The sequence below is a fragment of the Esox lucius genome, chromosome 15 (assembly GCF_011004845.1).
Source record: "Esox lucius isolate fEsoLuc1 chromosome 15, fEsoLuc1.pri, whole genome shotgun sequence".
Classification (NCBI taxonomy): Eukaryota; Metazoa; Chordata; class Actinopteri; order Esociformes; family Esocidae; genus Esox; species Esox lucius.
This window is the reverse complement of record NC_047583.1, coordinates 14517312-14541801: the sequence shown is the minus strand read 5'-3', so window position 1 is coordinate 14541801 and position 24490 is coordinate 14517312.

Genomic DNA, 24490 nt, shown 5'->3' with positions numbered 1-24490 from the left:
TTTATTAGACGGGGCAGTGAGCTGTAACTGACTGCATTGTCCACAGATGGACTGGGGCCCACAGCACACGGGACCCTGGTCAGCCACCCTGACAATACAATCAATAACCACACACTCATTACTGGGTGGGGCCTGACAGCCTTCCTGCCCTGTGGAGTCCACCTCTGCCACCCCCCCCCCCACACCCCCCCACCCCTGCCACCACTACTGTGGTTTTTCTGTCTGCTTATCTGGCTGTCGGCCTGTTTCTTTCCTTTTGTAGGCCTCTTTCCGTGTAACCTCTCGTTCTCTTTTTAACCGTTTCCGTATGTTTTTCTGTAGTTGCTTTCTCTCGCTGTGTGGGAAACTAGACCGGACGAGGGAGGGCCCTGGAGGCGGATGTCGAGGAGGCAGTCGTAGACTTACCTACCTGGGACTCACGCGGCCCCACGGGGCAGGTTGGACAGTAACACCCGGTGATCCCGCTTGGAGCCCAGGGCCTATAAATGGTAATGCCCTCCACTTGTCTTCCTCATAAAGCATAATAAAAGGAGGTCATAAATCCTCCCAATTAGCTCTGTCCATCAGTCCCCTTAATTGGAGTGTCGTGACTGGCTGGGGGATGACCTTGTGTGCCAGGGAGGTAAGATCGACGAGGAGGCCGGGCCAGGATGGAGATGTACAGTATGTGGGTTTCGGAGGGGGCTAGTGTAGGTAACAGTTACATTGTGGGACTGGGATATTTTTCTATGGTGACAGGAAGGCACTGTTATTGGTATCAACGGGAATGGCCCCAATCATGGCTCTATCACACAGGAAACTCTCTGAAAGGTACATACACATGCTTATTGTCTGTGTTTAAAAAAGTTTAATTTAAGTAAGCAGAATAAAACAAGAAATGAATGTAACAGATTGTAATAGAATGTACTAGAATGTAATCCATACATACACAGATAGTCTCTGTCTCAATAGAACATATAGCTGGAGTAGCACAGGGGTCTTTGGGTATTTGTGTTAGTCCTGTTTTGTGAATCCCTTATTAATGAGTAGACCTGTGACTTTACAACTATTGAGGGTAATGGTTCTAGAACTGAATGGAACGTTTTTAGGCAGATCTTGATTGGGAATGTTCTGTTCTGTTTGATGCTGTCGACGGCCTTTCCTGGCTTGTCTCTCAGATTGTTGGAAGTTACCTGTGGTGTTGATGTTTCTGTCAAGGTAAGTGTAATTGTTTCTGTACTCCAGGGCAATGGTGTCTAGACAGAATTTATGTTTGTGGTCTTGGAATTTTTTTTTTGTCCCTACAGGATTCTGTCCTAGATTTTTATTTTTTTAGCAAAATCAATCATTCCCCACATATTATGCAAGGGCTTGCAAATTTGATTGCAATTTCCACAAAAACAAAAACTGTATAAAATCATTGCATATTACTATGCAAAATTTGATAATTGCTGCAGAAATCAAGAATTTTGGCCCTTAGATCATTTGTCTTGCCGATCGTTCACTGTCTGAACCCACATTTGAATAATCTGTGCATAAGATATAAGTGCATCTCTAGGCCTGTCCCAGTTTGAGACAGAAGCACGGGATCATCTGAAGACAATAAACATGTGATTTGAGTCCTGTAAGGTGGAGCCTAGTGGTACGTACTCTTCCTGTTGCAAATGTGCATAGAGGTGAAGGAATATACATCTCTGGAAAAAATTAAGAGACCACTAAAGTTTTGAGTGAGGAACAGAAGCGTTCAATTTGCAGTGGTCTCTTAATTTTTACCCTTCTGTTCTTCACTCAAAACCTTCATTTCCAATGTTTTTGGAAAGGAAAGTAAAAGTCTCTTAATTCTGTCCAGAGCTGTATGTCATTTTGATCTCATTGTTTTAGCACATGCAGGTCAAGGGTCAACGTGCAAATCAGTATATTATCCATTATATTGCTGCGATCTTGGAGCTAGAATTAGGGTCACATGCCCTGTCCAAAGTTCTGCTGTCACAGACAAAAACATATCGATACTGTATCTTCAATATCCACTATATGCGCTTGTCTGATGCTTTGAAAGCTACTTGATTGATGGAATATCACAGATAACTCAAAGAGGATCCATATTGTTATTATATTAGGAGAAAGACATCAAGACAACAAGGCCTAATCCTTCACACATTTGGTTTATGACACCCTTGAAGTTTTATATGAGCACACAGTAGGAGGGCTACCTGTATTCACTATGCACAGCACGCTATCACTTCTGAGGGCAGACCTCATTCCTCACGAATATCGTAAAAATATTCCCCAGAACGTGTAACATCTTTCTTCATCCGTTCATTTTATAGGAATTGCGTATGAAGCGGTATTATGAGGAATCGCATATTTTATTTTATCGGTATCACACTGATCAAAACCGCCTTGTGCTCCCACCACTTTGAGAAGCACTAACCTAAAGTGCCACTAACTGTGACTGACCTGCTGCCTGCACAGTGAATGAGTCCACAGGTCAGACAGATTGAATGCTGGATTATAAAACAGTCTTGGGCAGGTGATGTCCAAACAATGGAACTGTGGACTATAGGTTATCCCTAGTCTACTGTCAATGCAGAAAAAAATAACTGAGAGCAAAACAGCTAATGTGGCATCTGTGGCCTTTCCATGAGGACCGTCTTCACCATCCGTTGGTAAATGTTAAACAGGGTTGGAATCATGGTTGCCTCCCTGTTTCACCCGGGAGACAATGAAGCAGTGTGTTTAATGACAAATTTGACCTCATGTTCTTAGTGAGCATCGATTTTATAATATCATAGCCCCCCCCCCCCCCATCTCTGCTTTCCTTCTCTCTCTGACTCCACCCTGTCTTTCTTTCCCTCCCCACCCCTTCTGTTTCTCTCATGGGTTTGGCACACCACACCTTACCTTTCAGCAGCTAAGTCAACTGCCCTCTGTGGCCACTTGAACATGAGATCCCAGCTTCCGCTGCTAACATCCACTATCCAATGACATCCCTCCACTGGAGAAGAAATAGAGAGACCATTTGTCCATGGAGAGATCCCTGTCCCTACATTTCCACATACGGACCGACACCCACCCTCTGACCCACTCTACCCCTCTGTCCATCTCTCTTCTTTGGGATTTGGGGAAGCAGAGTTAACCCGGCGGTTGTTGGAGAAGAGTTTCCCCAGCACGCTGAGAGCTGCAGACAGTTATTTCCTTTCTGTCTGACTGTCCAGAGATAATTCAGTCGTCAGGCTTTGAACTGCAGATAAGGAAGGAAGAGGATGAGCCCAGGGATGAACCAGTGTTTAGAGGAAGGGGGTGAGAGAACACAAGAGGGGACAGGTGTGCCACAAGGGCTGCATTAAGGGGCTTAGCCAGATAGGACGGGTAGAACTGTGATTTTGTATGAAGTATATATAAATACACCACCTAAAACGGGATAGGCTAAAATGGGACAAACTTAATCTAAATGGATAATAATCAAAATATGAATGCTATCCGGATAACAGGTGCTTATTAAAACGTGTGTTCATCACAGAGATAAGCTGTTATCTAGTTAAAGAGCTTGATGATTTTCCAACTTTTATTTGATTTGGGTTTTGATATAATTTGCCTGCGTAAATGAGCTGACAGTACATCTGCATGTGTTGTGTGTCTGTGAGTAACCTGCTCTTCTCCTTCCCCCCCACGTGCTTCATGAAGGCAAAGAGATGGGGAAAGGAAATTAATTTACAATAAACATCTTGACAGAGTGGCTTTTGTTATGACCAAGGCACGTGGTCCTTGGTACCTGCCAGGTGTTTTGGTCTGTGACCCTCCTGCCCCCCCCCCCCCCGTGCCCCAGGGCAGGGTTGCACAGTGAAAGGCCTTGGGTGTCCTATCAAAGGGCCCATTGAGCCTGGGCCATGGGCAGGACAGAGGGGCCACAGTGTCGGCCATGGAAACGTGACACCCTTCGACAGAGGGCCCGCACGGCCCACTCCACGGCACGCTGACAGCCTGGCGAAAGCAGATCAGTAGGGGCACTCTCTCATTCACTCCTGCCCCTTCATCTCCCTGGTCTGCTCTGGTGCCCGAAGCCGAGGGATGGAGGGTGGTGTGGAGAAAGCAAAGGAGAATTCGAGAAAGACAGGGAGGGAGAGAACAGCGAGGAGGAGGAAGTAACAGAAGCTCCGAGAGCAGAAACAGACAGTAAATTGAAATCTGCCCGGAGATAGAAAGGAGAGATGAGATGGAACTTCAAACGGCAGATCGGATGCACCCTGGGACAGATGTGTTGGGAAGCAGATATACAGGGGGAGGTGTTGGACTCCACACAGCTCTATCTACATGGCCCCTGTCCCTCACCCTGCGTGAAACTGAATCATGTTACCTGACCGTTTCATCTCTTTTCATAAGTGTATTCTTTATGAGGACCGCAAGAGCGGTTTCTCCATGCTTATTGAGTTCATCCCAGTCATCTGTCTGGATTCCATCCAATCATAGTTGACAGTGATGATCTACATACAGTATGTCTGCTTTCTTAACCGCTCTCTCCAGCTCTGTTTTATCATGACTTCCCCTGGAGAGCATCTCTGCCGTCCTAACCAGCAGGAAGCACACATCAGTGACATGCAATACAGCCAACGAGCAATTAAAGCTATTGAACAATGGCCTTACCTGATGTAGATTAGCTGTGGAGAATTTAAGGGGTTTATTGGAAGGTTTGCATTGTCGACGTTGCAAAGAAATATGTTCATTATCACTAGATATTTATTCTGTTTTAGCCAGTTGTGTTGCAACGTTAAAGATATTTTACTTATCCATTCTTCCTCTGAATGTCATTACTCTGCAGATAAAAATAGAATAAAATGAGTTTCTTCAATGAAGTGCAATGTACACTACCGTTCAAAAGTTTGGGGTCACTTACACATGTCCTTGTTTTTCTCCATTAAAATAACATAAAATTAATCAGAAATACAATGTTGACATTGTTAATGTTGTAAATTGCTAATGTAGCTGGAAACGGCTGATTCTTTATGGAACAAAGACGTAGGCGTAAAGAGGCCCATACTCGACACCCATCACTCCTGTGCTCCAATGGCACGTTGTGTTTGCTAATCCAAGTTTTTCATTTTATAAGGGCTTAATGCTCATTAGAAAACCCTTTTGTGATTACCGTTTATACCCGCACCGGCACCTTGTATAAACCGCACCATTCATTTTATAGCTTTGTGTGTATACAAACCCAAGCATTAACCACACCCATATAAACCTTATTTGCCTCTGACATAGGGCGCTACCAAAATTAATTTGTTGAAGAATGAAAGATGTTTTTGAAAACCCTGTAATGCCAATTGTGTCATATTTGCTACATGCGTTTCTGTGACCTCTACGTCATCAAGCAATTATCTGTGACAAGGTTTGCCGGTTTTCAAAATCTGTGTATAAGCCACAGTTTATGAACAGGAAATGACGGTATGTACGCACTGTTGAAAACTGTTTTGCTGATTAAAGAACTGATTAAAAGACTAAAAAAGCTGATTAAAGACTAGCTCAGTATGTTCCACATCAGCATTTGTGGATTCGATTACAGGCTCAAAAGGTCTTCCGAAACTCGTCAGTCTATTTTTGTTCTAAGAAATGAAGATGACTCCGGGATGCTGGCCTTTTAGGCAGAGTTCTTCCTCTGTCCGGTGTCTGTGTTCTTTTGCCCATCTTAATCTTTTCTATTTATTGGTCTGTCTGAGATATTGCTTTTTCTTTGCTACTCTGCCTAGAAGGCCAACATCCTGGAGTCACCGCTTTGCTGTTGATGTTGAGACTGGTATTTTGCGGTACTATTTAATGAAGCTGCCAGGTGAGGACCTGTGAGGTCTCTGTTTCTTAAACTAGACACTCTAATGTATTTGTCTTCTTGCTCAGTTGTGCACTGGGGTGTCCGACTCCTCTTTCTATTCTGGTTAGAGCCAGTTTGCGCTGTGAGTAATACACAGCGTTGTACGAAATCTTCAGTTTCTTGACAATTTCTCACATGGAATAGCCTTCATTCTCAGAACAAGAATAGCCTGATGAGTTTCAGAAGAAAGTCCTTTTTTTCTGGAAATGTTGAGACTGTAATCGAACCTACTATACAAACACTGATGCTTAAGATACTCAACTGGTCTAAAGAAGACGAAAGCCAGTTTTCAGCAGTGCTTACAAAATCGCAAATGGTTTTCTAATGATCAATTAGACTTTAAAAATGATTAACTTGGTTTAGCAAATCCAACGTGTCATTGGACGGCAGGAGTGATGGTTGCTGATAATGAGCCTCTGAATGCCTATGTAGGTTTTCCATTAACAATCATCAGATTCCAGCTACAATAGTCATTGACAACATTAACATAGTGTACAGTGTATTTATTATCAATCTGAAGCTATTTTAGGGGACACAAAATGTGCTTTTCTTAAAAAAAACAAGGAAATTAATAAGTGACCCCAAACCTTTGAACGGTAGTGTAAATGTAACTATGAAGTCTCTCATATTAGCAGTGGCTGGGTCGGGGTTCTGCTCTCATCAATGGGCTCAAATAAGCTTCACCTGTCAGGATCGTAAAATAGCACGCTGGCTCTCAATCACCCTGTAGGGAGCTGTGGACAGGTTACTCTCCCCAAGCCCAGCGGCTGGTATTAATAGAGATAAGGGAGGTTTAGTGAAACCATGCCTAACCAGATACGCCAACACAACGCTACTCTTCTCACTCATGTCATGGGCTATATTTGCACACTGAAATCTTTTGCCCTTGTTTTTCCCCTAATTCACAATATGTTGTCAATTCAAATATGGAATTATTTTAAGACGGAGATACCATGGTCATTTAATAATTAGATACGTAGTTAGGACCTTTAGTGTGTAGGTATCCAAAAGAGAAGAAAATATAGAATTATTGGGGATTAATGAAATGGGACTTTACAACCAAAGTGCATGAAAACGAATTATAAAACACATGTAGATTTGCTAAACAGCTGATCCCCCAACAAAACATTTGTTTGTTTTGCAGTGATTATGTCTATAGCACTGCCAAACAAACTTCCAGAATGCTTTGTTGTCTCTCATGAAGATGATTGAGAGAATGCAAAGAGTGTGCAACACTTTCATCAAGGCAAAAGATGTCTATTTGTAGTCTACAATATGAAAAGTATTTTGATCTTTAAAAAAAAATTATGGTAATTACGTATGTCATTTCATAGTTTTGATGTCTTTGCTATTATTCTACAATGTGAAAAATACAAAAATAAAGAAATACCCTTGAATGAGTAGCCATGTCCAAACTATTGACTGGGACTGTATATATATATATATATATATATATATATATATATATATATATATATATACGAAAATAAAATATAAAATATACATACTATACAGCAAAAATCAAAACCATCCTTGGGTTCCAGAGATTACATGGATTCTATAGCATGTCTATGTATCTCCAACCATTAGGTTGTGGTGTTAGTTTTAGTGATGAAAATGTATGCATTCATTACAGTATACAGTATACCTCTGCTAAATGACTTAAACTATATCATATTTAATGTCTCTGCGCATGATTTTCCAACCCTAGATCCAACAATATAAAAAGAAATACGTTACAACCGCCATGTTGTTTGTCGTCACACACTGAGCCATGTTGGTAGCTGCCTAACATATGCATCAGCAGAAGAGGCAGTTGTCTGTGCTGTGTACCTGCACCCACCATTCATCCAGAGGTTTATAAACCCCATCGCTGTGTTCCGTCTCATGACCATGAGATCCCTGTGGTGGCCTGCCCCGCGTCCTGTGCCTCCCCGCCATCTCCATGTGGCCTACGGCTGGTGTGAGCCCAGGGGTGCCCTGGTGCTTTGATTGGCTGCCCTCAAACACGCACGTAGATTCCACCCCTGACCCGCTTATTTCCCCTGGGGTCATGTGCTCCTCTCTGCCACGTGCCTGGGAGCTGTGCATATACAAATCACCATGGCCTTGTTAGCATAGTTTAGTGAAGATGTCAGCTTTACGAGGCCTGGGATGCTTGCTCTGCATGTCAGGGCCGGGAGGGGCGGGGCTGACCCACTGGGGGGGGGGGGGGGGGGGGGGACAAGCATTGCACTGTAAATTTAGGGCTGACTGACTGGAGTGAGTTTCTCCGAAGCAATAAGATGCCAGACCTGTCCCCATACCCTGGCACTTTGAACATACGCCGGGCTGTGATTTAACTGATGGATAGAAGGAACGGCACATAATAGATTGAGGGGCTTCCCTTTCCACCACCGAAAGTTTGCCTCTTTCTTGAGATTTGCAAACAGTGCTCAGGAATCTGCAGTGGCTTAATTATAATATGGGGTTTCTATTTGTGTGTTGATACCAGGAGCTCATTAATCACATTTCTTTTCTGATGATTGAAATGGAGCGATGCTTTGACTTTATCACGCAGATAAATCGGCAGCCCATCCTCTGAGCAGATATAATTTGTCACGCGTCATGCAGGGAGTTCAGTTCACCTGCCCACACTTAATAACCATGTGGAAGGAAGGCCAGCAGTCTGGTGATTCAGAGGACGTTGGCACTTTGTTTGCCTTTACAAACACCTGGTGGTTCTATTCATTAAAAGAGGGCAATTAGCAGGCCACGTCACTGCCAGGTATACGCTCCTTAAAGAGAATTACGAGATATTAAAAAGCCGGGAGGGACTCCATTAGAGCTGACCTTTTCTTTTAAATTACTGATATTTGAGATTTAATTCAGAATTCAATTCCTTTTTATTCTTATGGCTGGGGCCTTTTTTTGTACTGCTCTGAAATGGGGTTTCCTGCAGCCTGCAGGTCATTAATTATGATCTTTATAAATTAAATTAAGAAGATGTCACTGGTTGATTTTTTTTTATCTTCCTCCCACACAGGTTAACAGACTAGCTGACATATTACAGAGGGAACGGTGGGAAATATGGTCTCTTTTGTGTGTCTGGATAATTATGTACAGTATATAACGACCTTTTGGGAAATTAATCAGATGAATACGGTACAATAACAACAGTGCAATATATATTTTGAGGGAAAGGTGTAACATTCTGTTGGCTTAAATGTAATTCTAAAGGGGTGGACCTTTATGTTTCTATATATAAAGGAGATACGGACTCTGAAACAGAAAATGAACGACTGTATCTTTATTGATAAAAATGGCCAGAGCAAAACGTGGCATGGGGTATAATATAATGTTTGTAAGATGCGTAGTCTAGCTTCTGTTTCCAGTTGAACATTTATTGAAACAAAGGTATAACTGTGTGTCCAAATGTTTTTTCCCACTGAAAAGATACCCTGATGTAACCCTTGCTAATGGCATACGCTATTGATCAGCTGATTGGTTAGTAACTAGATAACCCATGAATTGAGCTGTCATTGCCATTGCATCACACACACACACACACACACACTCATTCACTTACTGCCTCACTGAGAAGCAAGCATCTATTGCTCTGTCTGATTCACACCCACACATACAAACACACACACACACACACACACACACATTAACTCCCTGAAACACCGCCTCCCACCCACATACATTTATTTATTCGTTATATTTCCTAATTCAGTTTGACGAATGAGTGACAGCTTGACACTTCATTCGGCAAGATTAATAGAACGACACAATATTTACGTGGCAGAGACAGCCAATTATACCACCATCTATCATCCAGATTATCTTTCTGATTGAAAACTACTCGTCCATGTAATCGGAATTATTTGGAATTAGAAGGGAATTTATGGCTTCTTGTGTCACTTTTCCTGGACGGTGGTAAATTAGAAATATTAGATACATGAAGAGAGTGCAGGAAAGGGGTAAATAGAAGCGAGAATGAATGTCACATGCATTGGTTTTATTTCACTTGGGCTGTTTGCCCTGGTGTGAACCCAAACATTTTCAAAAAAAATTTGATAGGTTTATGTCAACATTTTAAATTGTTTAAACCTGAAACATTGAACTTTCTGTAGATATTGTGATCCTCATTTCCAAGATCCAGTGTCCATTACATATTTAATTTGTAAATAATTCTTACAAAAGGATAGAGCAATGGGTATAATGGTTTTACTGCTTTTTCCCCTTGGTCGATCTGTGTTGAAGTTTTAAACAGTGAAAGAGTTGATCTTATCATAAGAAACAGAGTCCTGTATCAATCTTATGCTATGGTTTAAATGTCTATCTCACTCACCAAAGAAGCTGTTAAGCTGTTTGCTCCTTTCCTTCGACCCCTGTCCCTCAGAATACCTCCATCAGTTTATCTGCTGCCACACTAACTTGTGTTCTTTCACATCTGTGCTTGTTTCTTTTCTTTCTTTCTGCAATCCAATGGGTTGTGGGCTTTCAACACTGCCCGGCAAACTGTTTACCCTGACTTTGAACTGCTTCATCTTTCCACCCTACCAACAGCCTTTGTTAGAATTCCTCTCTGTTTAACTTGACTTTACTTCCAAACCCATCCCTCCATTATCTCTTCTCACCACTTGCTGTGTAATACTGTATATATTCACACAACCCTGACCATTGTCAGACACTGTTGTGGATAGTCACAAGAGCCTCAGCTGTGTGTATGACTGGTCAACCAAACCCTGCATCACTCACCTATTCCTTCAGCTGAGACTCTATACAGAAAGCTATTATACAGTAGAGAGACCCATTTTGCATCATACTTAGGAATTCTATACTATCCAAATCTGGAGAAATGTAATCTTGCTTATAAATGCTTTATAAATAAATAGCAAATGAATAGAAAACAAGATGTATAAATTAATCAATAAAGGACCCAAAAGATAAATGTATGAAACCTCTGCTCTAGTATGTTTAATATATGATTAAGATTGACTGAGCATTTTCCTTTGTTAGCCTTTAGAAATTAAATTTAAAAAGTGATGGTTTATCCACTTAGTAATCCTGGCACTCTAAGGCCTTAGGCTCAGTAGTTTCTTGTGTTAAAAATAGCGAAAATTGCCACCTATAACTTTGTTGCAGTGGTTTGATCTCATTGGCCAGACTTGTAAATAGGATTATGCCATCCCGATATAGTGCTTTCACAGCTAGCTTGTTTATTTTTATCCTCTTATTAGGGGAGTTAGATCCTTAAAGGGTGCCAAAATTATCCTGCAAATTGCTGACAATGAAAAATGAAAGGTCCCTAACGGTTATTATAAGCAATCTGTCTGCATTGAAGCACAATGTGACTGCTGTGCTTGCGATACCAAAGGGGTGACCTCGTGAGATGGAGGGAGAGAGACACGCTGAAAGTCAGCGATTCAGTAAGAGGACAGACAGACAGGCAGACAGACAGACAGACAGACATAGTCCACGTCCACCATCATGGTTACATCCATATGATAACAACCTGGTAGGAAGTTAATAGCTAATGATTGAAACAATTGTAAAGTTAAAACACGCACTTGATATATCCTATGCAGTAGTTTTCCTTTTTAATACCTTTTGAATGTTCAATATTATTGCAAGGAGCACAGTTTAAGTAATGCATTATTAACTGTAGTGTGCAGTTGGAAGACGTGGAAATATATTGAGTTTATCGTATACTTAAGTACTGTACAAAACATAAGATATTTCCATCAAAAACTTCTAGCTAAACTACAACTAAGTAATTGTGTATTGATTAAATTGTGCCGCATACAACATTCAACATTCAAAAATGTGATAAATTGGATATTAACACGATAATAAATAAATGTTGTGATTTTCTACTAAATTGTGTACTATCATTCTTTAACAGACAGTTACAGTACAGTCTCTGTTGATTGCCTCAAACTAAGCGGTGTGCTGCTCTTTCTTTTGGTGGTGTACAATATTATTAGGAGTTGGGCAAGCTAGATCATTTTACTGGTCCCCTCCTTTAACCCTGGGGAACAAATTAACTGTGTCTTACTGTCGGCTTTCCCGTAACCTTTCCCAATCCTGAGTGACATTTGTATTTTCCTGCGCCCTGCAGGGCCCTGGGCCAAGGCGTATGGTGGCTGGTGAGGAAGACAGGATGCAAAGATGCTGCATATGTAAAATAACAGCGTCTGTCTGTCTGTCTGTCTGTCTGTGTTCTGAGCAGGAGAGAGGAGAGAGAGAGAGAGACCGCCCAGCTGTTGAGTGAAAGCTTCCTCTAGTGTGAAATGGAGATACTCTGGTGGAGGCAGCAGTCGAGGTCGTGACCCTAGAACATGGCACAGATTCACAACTCTGTCTGGGAACAGTCTGGAGTGAGATGGATGGAAACACAGGTGCTTCTATTTTCTACCCCAAATTTATTTTAAACGGGGCTGATGCTTCTGTTTTTCCAAAAATATTTGGCAGTATTTGATATTGTTGGGACACTGATCAGGGATCACTGACAGTTTGGTTTTTTAACAAGGCCATTAGTTTGGATATTTTCACTATTCTTTAAACAACTTGTAGAAGATCATCTTAAACATTCAACCCCCTAAACAAAATGACGGAGATGGGGTTAGGGTTTGGTTAGTAGCTGAAGGGATGGAGCTAAGGTTTCATACCTGCATCAGAAGGACGGGTCTAAGTTTGTTAGATAGCATAAGGGATGGGATTAAATACAAAAGTATGTCCATGTTTGTTAGATAGCATAAGGGATGGGATTAAATACAAAAATATGTCCATGTTTGTTAGATAGCATAAGGGATGGGATTTACTACAAAAATATCCTGCAACCGTCAGAATTACAATTGTTTTCAGTCGTTGATTGATTTGTGTGAATCCGCCATAGATCTCACCAGTACCCTTAACTCGGAGGGGTTCAGAGACAAAAACTTGATGCTGACACATCTTTTTAGCTAGTTCACACGCTAAAGCTATGTTCTGCTTTGTGACCTCGACCGTTTTATCCTGACTTGGTTAGTGCCAATGCGTATAACACTATCTCAATCCTTGCCAGCAGCAACCCCCCCCTTGTTAACAACGTATGATCGCCAGTTGATTCTGCAGGCTAATATTGCAGAAAAGTGACTAGGGTTTTTCTGGGCCTCTGGTAGATAGTGTCTGCTCATAACCCATAAGAGACTCAGGCTCTGAGTCCGACTCATTATCTATGGGGGAAAACAGGTTGAAGGTCTCTGCTGGCTCAAAGGGTGACCCTGGTATAGTAGTTCGACAGTAGTTCGACAGTAACCATAAGAAAGCTGGCTGCGAGTACAGGGGCATTAACAATACCACTGCTATTTCTGACTGGTTTTGTGCTTTTCTATAATAAGATAACTCTTGCCTTATAATTGTATCTGAGGCAAGGCTTCTGATGTTGCTATATTTGCCAGAAGGTGAAAGTTTTCTGTTATGTTAAAATTGCAACTCCTATGTGAAGGCATAATGCTACCTAACTGTCTTTCTTACTGGGTCTCACCCATAAAAAGAACCAAGCCTGACCTGCTCAATAGTGACAGACTCCATCCTAGCTGGAGTGGTGCTCTTCTTTTATCCAGAAACATTGACAAGAGCCTGTCCTGTAATCTCGGATCATATACTGGACGTGATTGGCCTGTGGAAAACCTGGCTTAAGCCGAATGATTTTACTCCCATAAATGAGGCCTCTTCTCCTGGTTAGACTGGTGACAATATACCCTGGTCATTCTGGAAAAAGGAGGTGTTGCTTATTTACAACACCAAATATCAATTCATATTCAAATGGCTTGGTGTCTGTCTTCTGAGGTTTTAGTAATGAAAGCTATGCAGGTTACTCAATCAGTTTTCATAGTTCAATTTACATGCCCCCTGGGTAATACACAATGTTCCTCAATTCTCAATACATGGAGTTCCCACAATACTTATTTGACCTTGGAGTCATGGCAGATAATATTCACATTTTTGGCGACTTCAATATTCACATGGGGAATTCCAATGACACTCTCGAAAAGGCTTTGGAGTCATGACTCAACGGGTTTTGTCCAACATGTTACAGGACCTACACATTGCCAAAACTATATCTATACATGCAGTAGTTTTGCCCATGGAAAATAGATTTGTTTTTACTTAGAGTGTTTTGCAGATGGTTGGTGTCCCTTTGGTGGTCTGGTGCTGGTTAGGTGGGTTAGTCGATTTCCTGCCTCGTTGGCCATGTTCCGTGTTACCTTCAGATGGGCCAGCTGCTCCTGAACCCCCTCGTCTCAGTCCCTAGTTATACACTGCATATGCTGCAAAATGTTTGGCTGTGGGACCAGGATCAGTCTGTCTTATCACAGTTCCAGTTTTATGCTTTTCTTTTCTATATCTAAGGAGGGACTAGGGTCAGTCTGAATTTTATGCTGAGGTATCATTTTGGATCCAAGGAATGCTTCCTCAAATTGTTCTGGTGTCATGTTTAATCTTCCGTGTCTCTTTTGGGGCACAATGCCCCAGGGGGATTTGAGGCTGTAGATACACCTACGAGCTGCAAAACGCCTCTGGTGCTCCGAAGGGGACGCTTGACTTGTTGGCCTTCAATGTAACTTTTACATTCAAGTCATCACCTCAGATTTTATAGGAATGTGATAGAAGCGTGTTCATTTGGCAGCATGTTCAGTTGAGTTTGAAGTAAACATTTTTCAGTGTATCCTGTTCAGAGGAAGTCAGTTTTTTATTCCAAGATGAATAGGCCAAACACTGAATATGTTTCGCTTTTTTGATAGGCTTTGTGTTATTGGCATCAAATTCAAATTGGGCATATATTGTTCAAGAAACAATAACATTTCTCAGTTTCAACATTTGATGTGTCGTCTTTGTACCGTTTTCTATTGAATATAGGGTTTCATTGATTTGCACATCATTGCATTCAGTTTTTTCTTTACATTTTACAGTGTCCCAGTTTTTTTGGCTCGTAGAAACGCATGGTATATACACACAGCAATAGGCCTACGAATAAAAGTACGAATAATTATTTGAATAACAATGTATTTTATTAATATGTAGTACCTGTATCAAGTCATTGTGTGTAATAATTTAGGTTTATGTAGGGTATATAGTTAAGGGTAGCAGTGGATAGATGATAAACAGTAACAGTAGCAGCAGCAACATAATGTGATGAGTGTGGTGGGTTTATGTGGGGAGGGGGTAGTGTTTGTGAGAGTGTTTATAGTGTGAATTTTTTTGTTTGTATGTGAGCAGAGTCTAATGTGTGCATACAGTCAATACTATAGGGATAGTGCATGGTTCAAATTTGGTTCAAAGTGTGATCTCTTTACAAATTAAAGACACTGTTAGCTGGTGATGACAGAACAAACAATAGTAATGATTGCTGCTTGTAGTGTTACCTACAGAAATGAGATAATATCATTAACGCTTGCAGAACAAAGGCAGGCCTGGCATTGTTAGAATCATTTTCTGCCCACTAATGTAGGCTGTCAGGGAGCCGCACAGGTCTAGTGTATAAGAGTTAAGTTCTAGGGATCTTTTTCCGCTGTAGCCTGGGGAATCGTGGCGGGTTGGAGTCTCATTTCCTCATCAAACACAGAGCGAGTGATTTGGAATATTTATGAGGGTCCCAATTTAAGTTAAACATTTAACAAAAAGCATCCGATTAAAATTAGACAGCAGAAAGAGTAAAAGTCCCTGTGGGCAAGCCAGGCAAAAAAATGTAATGTGGAATGCTTGAGATGAATTAAAGTGCCGTTTCGGAGGGTCTCCAATTCTGGAATGGTCCAGAAAATACCTGATAGTGTTATATAATGAAAAGTATGTTGTCTTTAGAATCCTAATTTAGATTAAAACATACATTTTTCAAGATATTGCCTATTTTCTTTAAATCAATGATTTATGGAATTACAGTATAATTGTGTGTACAAATATTATAATGAATGAAGTAATTTAGACAATTGCATTCTTTATGAAAATAATTCTCAGTTTTACAAGCTCGTAAGTTATGACTCCACCGTCTGTATGGCTTAGAGGAAGTTAATGAATTCCAACCCCTTTTTAATCCTAACATTATTTTTAATCCACGATTCTGATAAGGATCCTGATAAAATCAACACATCCAGCTGTTGAATACAGATGAATTACAAAGCTCCTCTCAAATAGCGCCACATGCTGCATCATTAAGTAATGTAGGATATTAGTATCAAGCTTAGGTCAGAGGTTTCACTTCGCCTTCTATCCCAGCAGATCAGTGAGTGGTGGAAGAGGGGGGGAGGGTCACGGTGTCCCTGGCGCTCGCGACTGACACACTCTACTTCCTGTTTAATCACCGGGCCCTGAGGGACTTCCTGCAATCTATGAATCAGACTGAGAAAAAGTTCAGGTGCTCTATATCACTGGGAGACAAAGGAAATGGGCAGTGTGTGAGAGCGTATGTCTCTGATTTACAGCTTATTGCCATGGGCTCTGTTATGACAGCCGACACTGCAGACATCCACGCAGAGAGTGGAGAGAGAAATAGAGAGAGGCCCTGTTGGGATTTATTCCCCCATGGCTTTATGTTCGCCTCACTCGAGTACCTGCAAGGCCTTGGGTGAGAGACCCTTTGCTGAAGGCTACAGGTTCCTTGGTTACTGATCATCCGGAAATGCTCCATGATGCCACACACTGTTTAGGAATGCCGTTTCAGAATGATGCTGGACCCATTTCTCATTCTTGGCCCCTCGATAACAGCCGACCAGATATCTCAGGGACCTGTAAGTGCCTCAGCTATCAACCTGGTTTGAATTTCTCCATGCCACCAATTCAGCTGATCTGACTGACATACACATTCTTTGCGGATGATAAATGACTCTTAACTAAGCATAGTCCATAGCGGTAGTTTGCACTATCATCCTCCCCGAGTGGGGATCCAGTTTGTTTCTGTTTTCAGTGGCAGCCTTCAGGGGAGTGAATGAGGCCTCTACCACAGAGATACAGCCTCAGGCCATCAGTTGCCCTCCAAAGCTCCATCTCCTCTTGAATCTGCATCCAATGGCTTGTGTACGTGTTTGCGTGCCTGTGTGTGTGCGTGTGTGCGCGTGCCTGCGTGCGTGAGTGTGTGTGTGGGTAGGGGACAGGGATACTGAGCAGAGGATCCCTGCTATGTGGAAGAGTGATGCTCAGGGATCATATGGCCCAGTCTCTGGCTTTTCATCTCAGCCCTGATGTGTCATTACTCAGCCTCTCGTCAGTAGATGCAGGAGACTACATGAATGTGTATACCACTGATGATTCACAATCACATCACAGCCACAGTTAAATTATATCTGCCAGAGGAGATAGGAGTGGATGGATTGTCAATACAGTTCATCATTGTGTGGCAGTTGCTGTATTTCTATCTGACTATGGATATACGGTAGAACCAAGATAGCACATGTGTGCATGCGGAGATACAGGAAGGGAACATATAAAAGCACGGTCAAGTAGCAAGAGTTGGACCTAAGGGCGATAAGACTGGAATTAAAACAGGAAAGGGATTATCTTACGGTTGGAGAAAGTTCATACAAATCAACAGGGAACGCGGGACTCTTGAGCTGGCTTCACAACCAGGTGCATGTTATCTGAATAGGTCTCGCTTGGAAAAAAAACACACAACACTTGACAACCTGCCTGCATCCACAACAGGCCTTGATTTAAGTCAATTAGAGGAAAAAGCCCTCTCAGTCTCATACAGCTCTATAGCGAGGGCTGAACGACAATAATTGAGAGTCAGTTGTTAACACCTGTTAGTGGTAAGCATTAAGAGAATTTATGACTGCTTCTGATTTATTATAATGTCCCTCTGGTTGATGCAAATGGTTTTTTCGCTATTATCTTACAGCCTGGAATGAAGGTCCTCCAAAGGCAGCCCTCCCATGGTTCTCTTGTGATCTCATTTTCTCTGCAGAGGGGTGAGCTGGTACCCTCCCTGTGATCAGGTTGGCAGGAGGGAGGCGGAGCAGCCGTCCCATTGACCTCTGGGTAAATCTATCCATGGTTGGCGGCCCATGTGGCCTGTACAGAATGATGGCGGGGCATGGATGACTGAAGCAATAGGGCTGTGATTAGCTGACACTGCTGCTCCATTTTGCAAGCTGGTCTATTCTTGGGCAGAGGAGCTGAAATAGGAATGAAGGTATTGATCCCACAGCCTTTACGAGAATGACACGCACAAGCTATTTTTGTATGGGGGAACACACTGCTGGCCAAAGCAATATGGCTGCAACGTAGATAAGCTTTTCAAACAGTGGATCGGACACATTGTCTATTACAGAAGATCCCAAACTTTTTTGGCCAGTGACCCCATTTTAGTAGTAAAACATTGTTCCTTTTTATTATTGAAGATATGACAGTCTGTGAGAAACATTTTTGGGGTGGGTTTTCCTATTTAAAGACATTCATTGAGTTATAGACATTCAACATTTACTGTTTTACGGAACGTAAACATAACAGTGTTCTGATATGATTTTACAATAAACAGCGCAAGAGTAATGCGATTAACACTAAACATATTTGCATCAAGTCCTACAAATAAGGCTCACTATATAACAATAATACCAGTGGCTCTGTTGCAGTCTTTCTCTGGTGTAAATATAATCAATGGACTGAATCCAGTTGATGAAACTTTACTTCAGCAACATGACTGCCTAAAGCGTTCTTTACTTTTTATGCATTTGTTCTGTAAAATGTGGGTGAACTGTCATGCTAAATACAAAAGCGTTGTGTAATATTTTACACACTCCCCACTATAAGGGCATGACTTATGGTGAATCCCCCACCAGTATTTAACGTCAATGCAAGCAGACCCTCAAACACTCCAATGGTTGAAGTTCCCATTCATTTTAATGGTTGCTGATAATGTCCGATCCCAGGCTAGTCTCCATATTCTGTAAACAACCAAGGTTCTCTGCATCAGGCCAAATTTACCAGACAAACCAGTGACTGAACAAATAAGCAGACGGCATGATGACAATCACACAATGGGCCTGACGTAGGTGTTTTGGGTTATTATTGGCATGCTGTGACCAGAGCATTGCCGACAGCTTGTGTTTCCAGCCGTACTATTTTCACTCACGCCACTTTCTGAACTCTCCTCCACTCTTTTTGCATAAAGTAATTGGTGTTAGCAGTGCATTGCTTGAGTTTCACTCTGAGAGGAGAGATTAGGGTATAAAAGAGCTAAGTCAGTGCTCAGGCATTCACAATGCCTGCATCTGTCATTGAGCTTGCGTGGATCAGGGCTGACAGTGATGAATATTTGGCCAAAAGTTTGCATTACACATAATGATTTTCCCTAATGAGAATTGATGAATGCAAGCGGGACTGGGGTGTGTGTGATGAGAGGAGGGACCATTCATTAGCATCTAGTCATGCTACTGTAAGCTGAGCTGGGCTGGGCTCAACCGGGCTGGGCTTGCATTCTGAGGGGAAAGATCGACCACTTTATTTCAATCTCACTAGTCATTTCAGAGATGAAAGTTCCTCTATTTGGAACTCAATTAAGAATTGTTGGGGGTGGGGGGGTGGGGAGGCCCAATCAACAAAAACACTCCTTACTTATGAACGATGGACATGCATACATTTCATGAAGGGGTCATAGACATACCTCGCAATTACACGCATTTCCTGTTTTGAGATCGTACATTTTCCGTCAGGGATAATTGTTTATTATCCCGCACTTACAGGAACAATTGGAGACTCACAGACGGGGACAGGATCACTGTAGATGTTCCAATATTCAAGCATCCATATGCATGAAACCTGAGTAAACACCTGGGTGTGGGACGGGCTGCCGTGGCCTCACCGACTGCCTTCCTGTGAAGGGGAGCGGCTGCACTGACAGATGGCACGGTGGGGGTTGGAAAAGCGATTGCCCTGAACGAGCCCCGGGCAGCCCCAGAAGTCAACGTTGAGCCTCCTCTCCACATGTGGCCAGTCAAGAAGGACATTAAGTGGGTAATAGTAGTTAATAGTGAACCAGGTCATTAGTATCATGTGTGTAGCTTTATGGGCCACACCATCAGCCTGTGTACACAAGGGGTTGTGGCCGCCTTCCACAGGTTTAACGTTTACTACACAGCACATGATCGCCACCAATAATGTATAATGAGAACCCAATATCTCACAGACTTGGACAAACATTGTGCAATGGCATGGGTGCTTAATGGTTTTTGCAATGATAGATTACATTTTGAATGGAAACTATTTTTGCATAATATTAGCATAATATATTGTAAATTCTAGAAAACTGTCTATTCGCTGAAGCTTGCAAATTCCTCCCCTTCCAGCCTATGCAAGTTCTGTCAGACTCAGGCGTCATTACAGGGAAAAAAATGAAATTTTTAATAATTTTTAATCACCTCTGCAGGCTTGTTATTTGAGAGGATTAATGGTTTAAATAACCCTGGTCAGTCAGTTTTCTGCTCCCAGCCTCTCACTTAAACGAGGGAAAACTTGTCAACTAGAAATACTAGGAATCAATGTTTCATTTCAACAAGTTAGTACCTGTGATGTGCTAACTACCTTGCTCGAGATTGATGATAAAAAATCTACTGATGTTGATATGCTTGACCTGTTTTTACTGCAGCTTTCCGCCCCCTTGATTGCTGAATCATTAACACATTTTTATCTGACGATCATGTCTGGTATTATCCCCAGGGTTTGGAAGGCAGCCCATGTGCTCCCTCTCTACAAAAAGTGGTGACCCTTGAGTCCAAAATAATTACCACCCTATCTCTAAACTTTCTTACCTAGCAAACATTTTTGAATCTCTTAACCAACCCTCAGCTGAAATCTTTCCAATCTAAGTGTTCATCAATCAGGAAAGGCAATGTCATCGTACTGTCTCTGCTGTTTCACAGATTATATATGATTGTCAACAGTTTGGATGAAATGCAATATTATGGTTTTCTTTTCTTTTACTGTTAACCAAAATCGAAATTGGCCTTGATCAGCCTGCATGTAACTGCTTTAAAATCACGACATGACTGACAGGACACAGTGTTTATTTTATGGTGTTGTTGGGTCACCTTTACCTGGTGTCCCACAGGGTTTAATTTTGGGTCCTGTACTTTTCCATGCTATGGTTTATAAACAGTATAAACAGTACTGATTTGCCTGTAAAACATTATAACTATAATATTATGTACAGTATTCTGTTTTCCTTTATGTTCAGGATGTATATGAACTACAAAATGACTGTCTTATTTAATAGACATCCTTAATTGACCTTAAACTAGCTTTAAATGTGGATAAAAGTAAGTACATTGTGTTGCTTTCTCATCCTACTCTGACAACCAGATTGGCCATATGTATGACTGAAAGGCTCAGTTTTAAATATTATATTGATTATCACTTATTGTATTAGCTGATATTAAAGATGGGTTTCTATAGAAATAGGCCATACCTCTAACTTAAAGGAAAATGATCTTTTGGTAAATATTTCAAGGTCTGAAATTTTTTTAAGAATTCATAATACAATTATCACAGTGTTGTGTTCAACAGTTTTTGGAAGTATTTTTATTTAATAGTTGAAAGCAGATCATTCAGCTAGTAATCCCAAAATGAGACCTTGGCAACGTCTATATCAGAGATTGACAACTTAGGTGGGGTGAAAGCAACATGGGGTGCCACAGTGGTATGTGGGTCTGCCTACCCAAATCCCTCCCTGCACATGCAATCAGAGAGCCAGCCCTACACCTTCGGGGGCAAATCACCCACTTGGGACACAGAAAAGTTGGTTAGAACAAAATGTGAAATAAAAAAAAATGGGTTCACAACAGTAAATCAATGATACATGTACTTTTCAACACTAAAATACTGCACCTGATTTCTTCTGACCATCCTTAATGGAAGACCTTTAATCGTAGTCAGCCTCCAACCTCCCTGCCATGCATGCCATACTAGAGCTTATGTGATGTGTCAGTCAGGGCTGAACTCAGATGGAGAGATAGCCCTTCTTTAATATCCACCAGCCCTCCGTCCACAATGGTTGGCAGGGAGCAACACGATGACAGCTAGACAACCCCGCCCACAGGGGAGAACATGACCCCACACATTTTCCTTCCAACTCCATGGAGTTCAGTAGAGAAGGAACTTCTGGACCTGCTGCAGGGAACGGATGCATTAAGTGGTCCCAGTATATGTTGTTATAGAACGTTCCAGTATGTTTTGTAATAATACGTTAAGACAATGGAAATGTACGAGGAAACACTTGATAGCTGATACAGGATCATAAATCAACATAACTCAAATTATAAATGACTTGGAAATCTGTTGTTCAATGTACTCATGTTGGGTTAAATAGTCATATCTCAGAAGGTTTTCTTCCATCCATTAATTATAAATTGCTTAATTGACAAAAATAAACTGTAAATATTCTTGTTGTGTCTCTTTTTTGATTAATGACCCGTGACACAGATCAAAATCAATTGAATTTATTTCATAAAGCCCTTTTTACATCAGCAGTTAATCACAACAGATACCCAGACCAAAACCCCAAAAAGCAAGGAAATCTTGAAACCCAGTGGCTTGGAGAAATGCCATAGAAAGGCAAGAAGAAATGTAGACAGGAGCTGCACTTCAGGGGGCAGCCAAGCCTTGTCTGGATATGACAGCCAGTGAAGATTAAAAGATTATGAAGATCATCAAGATATTCCAATTTTCAAATGTCCAGTCACTCAACAAAACTTGCCAAGAGTAAAGGATATATGTCAGGTGGCGTTTCATTGCCTAGCATCGTTTTCCTTTTCATAGACGAGTTTTAAAATGTTTAATAAAAAATCGTAAAGGAAACAGTTGGGCTGTGGGCAGCAGAAGCATGATTTGGCAGGCAGAACCTAGATCAGCAACTCAACTAGGGGAACTTTGGACAGGGCCAGCTAAGAGTCGTCAGGCCATGGAATCCTCAGGCATGATTCTAGGGTTTAGGTCTTAGAGCTCAGGTCCTATATAAATATGTACTGATCAGGTATACTGCATGTCATTTCTAACAGTGAGAAAACCTCTTCATAGTATAGTATGGTCGCATCTTTTCATATTAGACTCTTAGTTGACTGATTTAACATGGGAGCACATTACGACCTGCGTAACAACTAACCCTGTACCAAAAATTCCATGGTATTTACATGTTTTCAGAAATATTATAAGAATCATATGAAATGACACATTTTGTAGTGTGTTTTCATCAAAATACAATGTGCATTTAATCACAAAATGTTCCAATGGCTTAATCTCCTTTTACCATCTAAGAAAGTGTTAGATTTAACACTGCAGACTGTTAAATGTACCTACTGTTGAACTGTTAACAATATGAACTGATCTGCAATATTGACAATATGCATAGTGAGCTGAGGCATGTATAATGTACATACATCTTAAATTACATTTTCACAATAAGAAAAACATAGAAGTTGTAAGTTAATTTGTGCCCTGGTTTCCCTTACTGCTCTTGGTTTTGCATTTCATGTCAGACTGTGGAAATAAAATTCTAGTTCACGGTATGGCTGCGATTGGACACTATCCAGGCGTTTTTGTTTATTTCCGTATAGGATACCGCGGTAACAGACACAGGGTCATTGGCAGATGTGGAGTTGAAAGATCTAGACAGACATTATAAGATAGCCAACAGCTATTGCATTTTCTTATGATAACCTTCAAAAGTGAATTAGAACATCTCTTCCTCCCACAAAGTGAAATAATGCATCTAAGGGGTGCATTGAAAACCATTTAACCACTTTGAGCTGTATTCATAATTGGATTTTAACTGCAGATCCAATCGTAGGACTACACCCAGCAGTCACACATCTCCAATACTGTATTTTTCCCAATACTTTTATTCGCAGAGCCCTCTCTGTATTCCCATCCTGTTTAAATGACATGCTTTCTAATCAGGCAATGCGCAAAATGTTTGACTGAATTGCAGTCATTAAATCTATTGCCGCCTCCCACGTGCGCGCACGCACACACACACACACACACTCACAAACGCTGTCTGCACAGTCTATTAGAGAGAGATAGAAGATTATGTTCAAAATGAAGTCATTAGTTACGCAAACCTAATGATCATCCTATTTGTGTATATAAATCTGATCCATTTCTCCTGCCCTCAGGCAAATATTTATTTCCTCAAATGAATTTGGACGCATTGAATAAAAACAACAATATCAACAACAAAAGCAACATCAGGGGCCATAATGACATGGGAGCAGAGGCAGAGGCACGCAGGCGAATGCATTTATTACTCCTCTCCACTATATGGACCCCTTCACAGGGATTACCCCTGGTTCGGGAGAGGTTGATTATTAGTCGCTCGCAAAGGTTTCGTTCGAATCGCCCCAGTTAAACGAGAAATTACAGGCTGAGGAGAGAGGCTAATAACAGTTATTAACCCCGCGCGGGCGGCGGCGTAAAAGAGCGCCACAATAACGAGGTGCACCACTAAGGTTTGAGACGCGACGCAGCTCGTGCACCCCGGAGGAGAAGCTAACTTATTAAAATAATGAATTAGCTGACCAGATTACTGCAGCCTGCGGCAAAGGCAATTATCCCTCTCCAAATCCCCGGACAGGGCTCCCCTGCGCCACGATAAAACAAGTGCTCAGAAAGCCAGAGCCCTCCGCTCCACGCAAA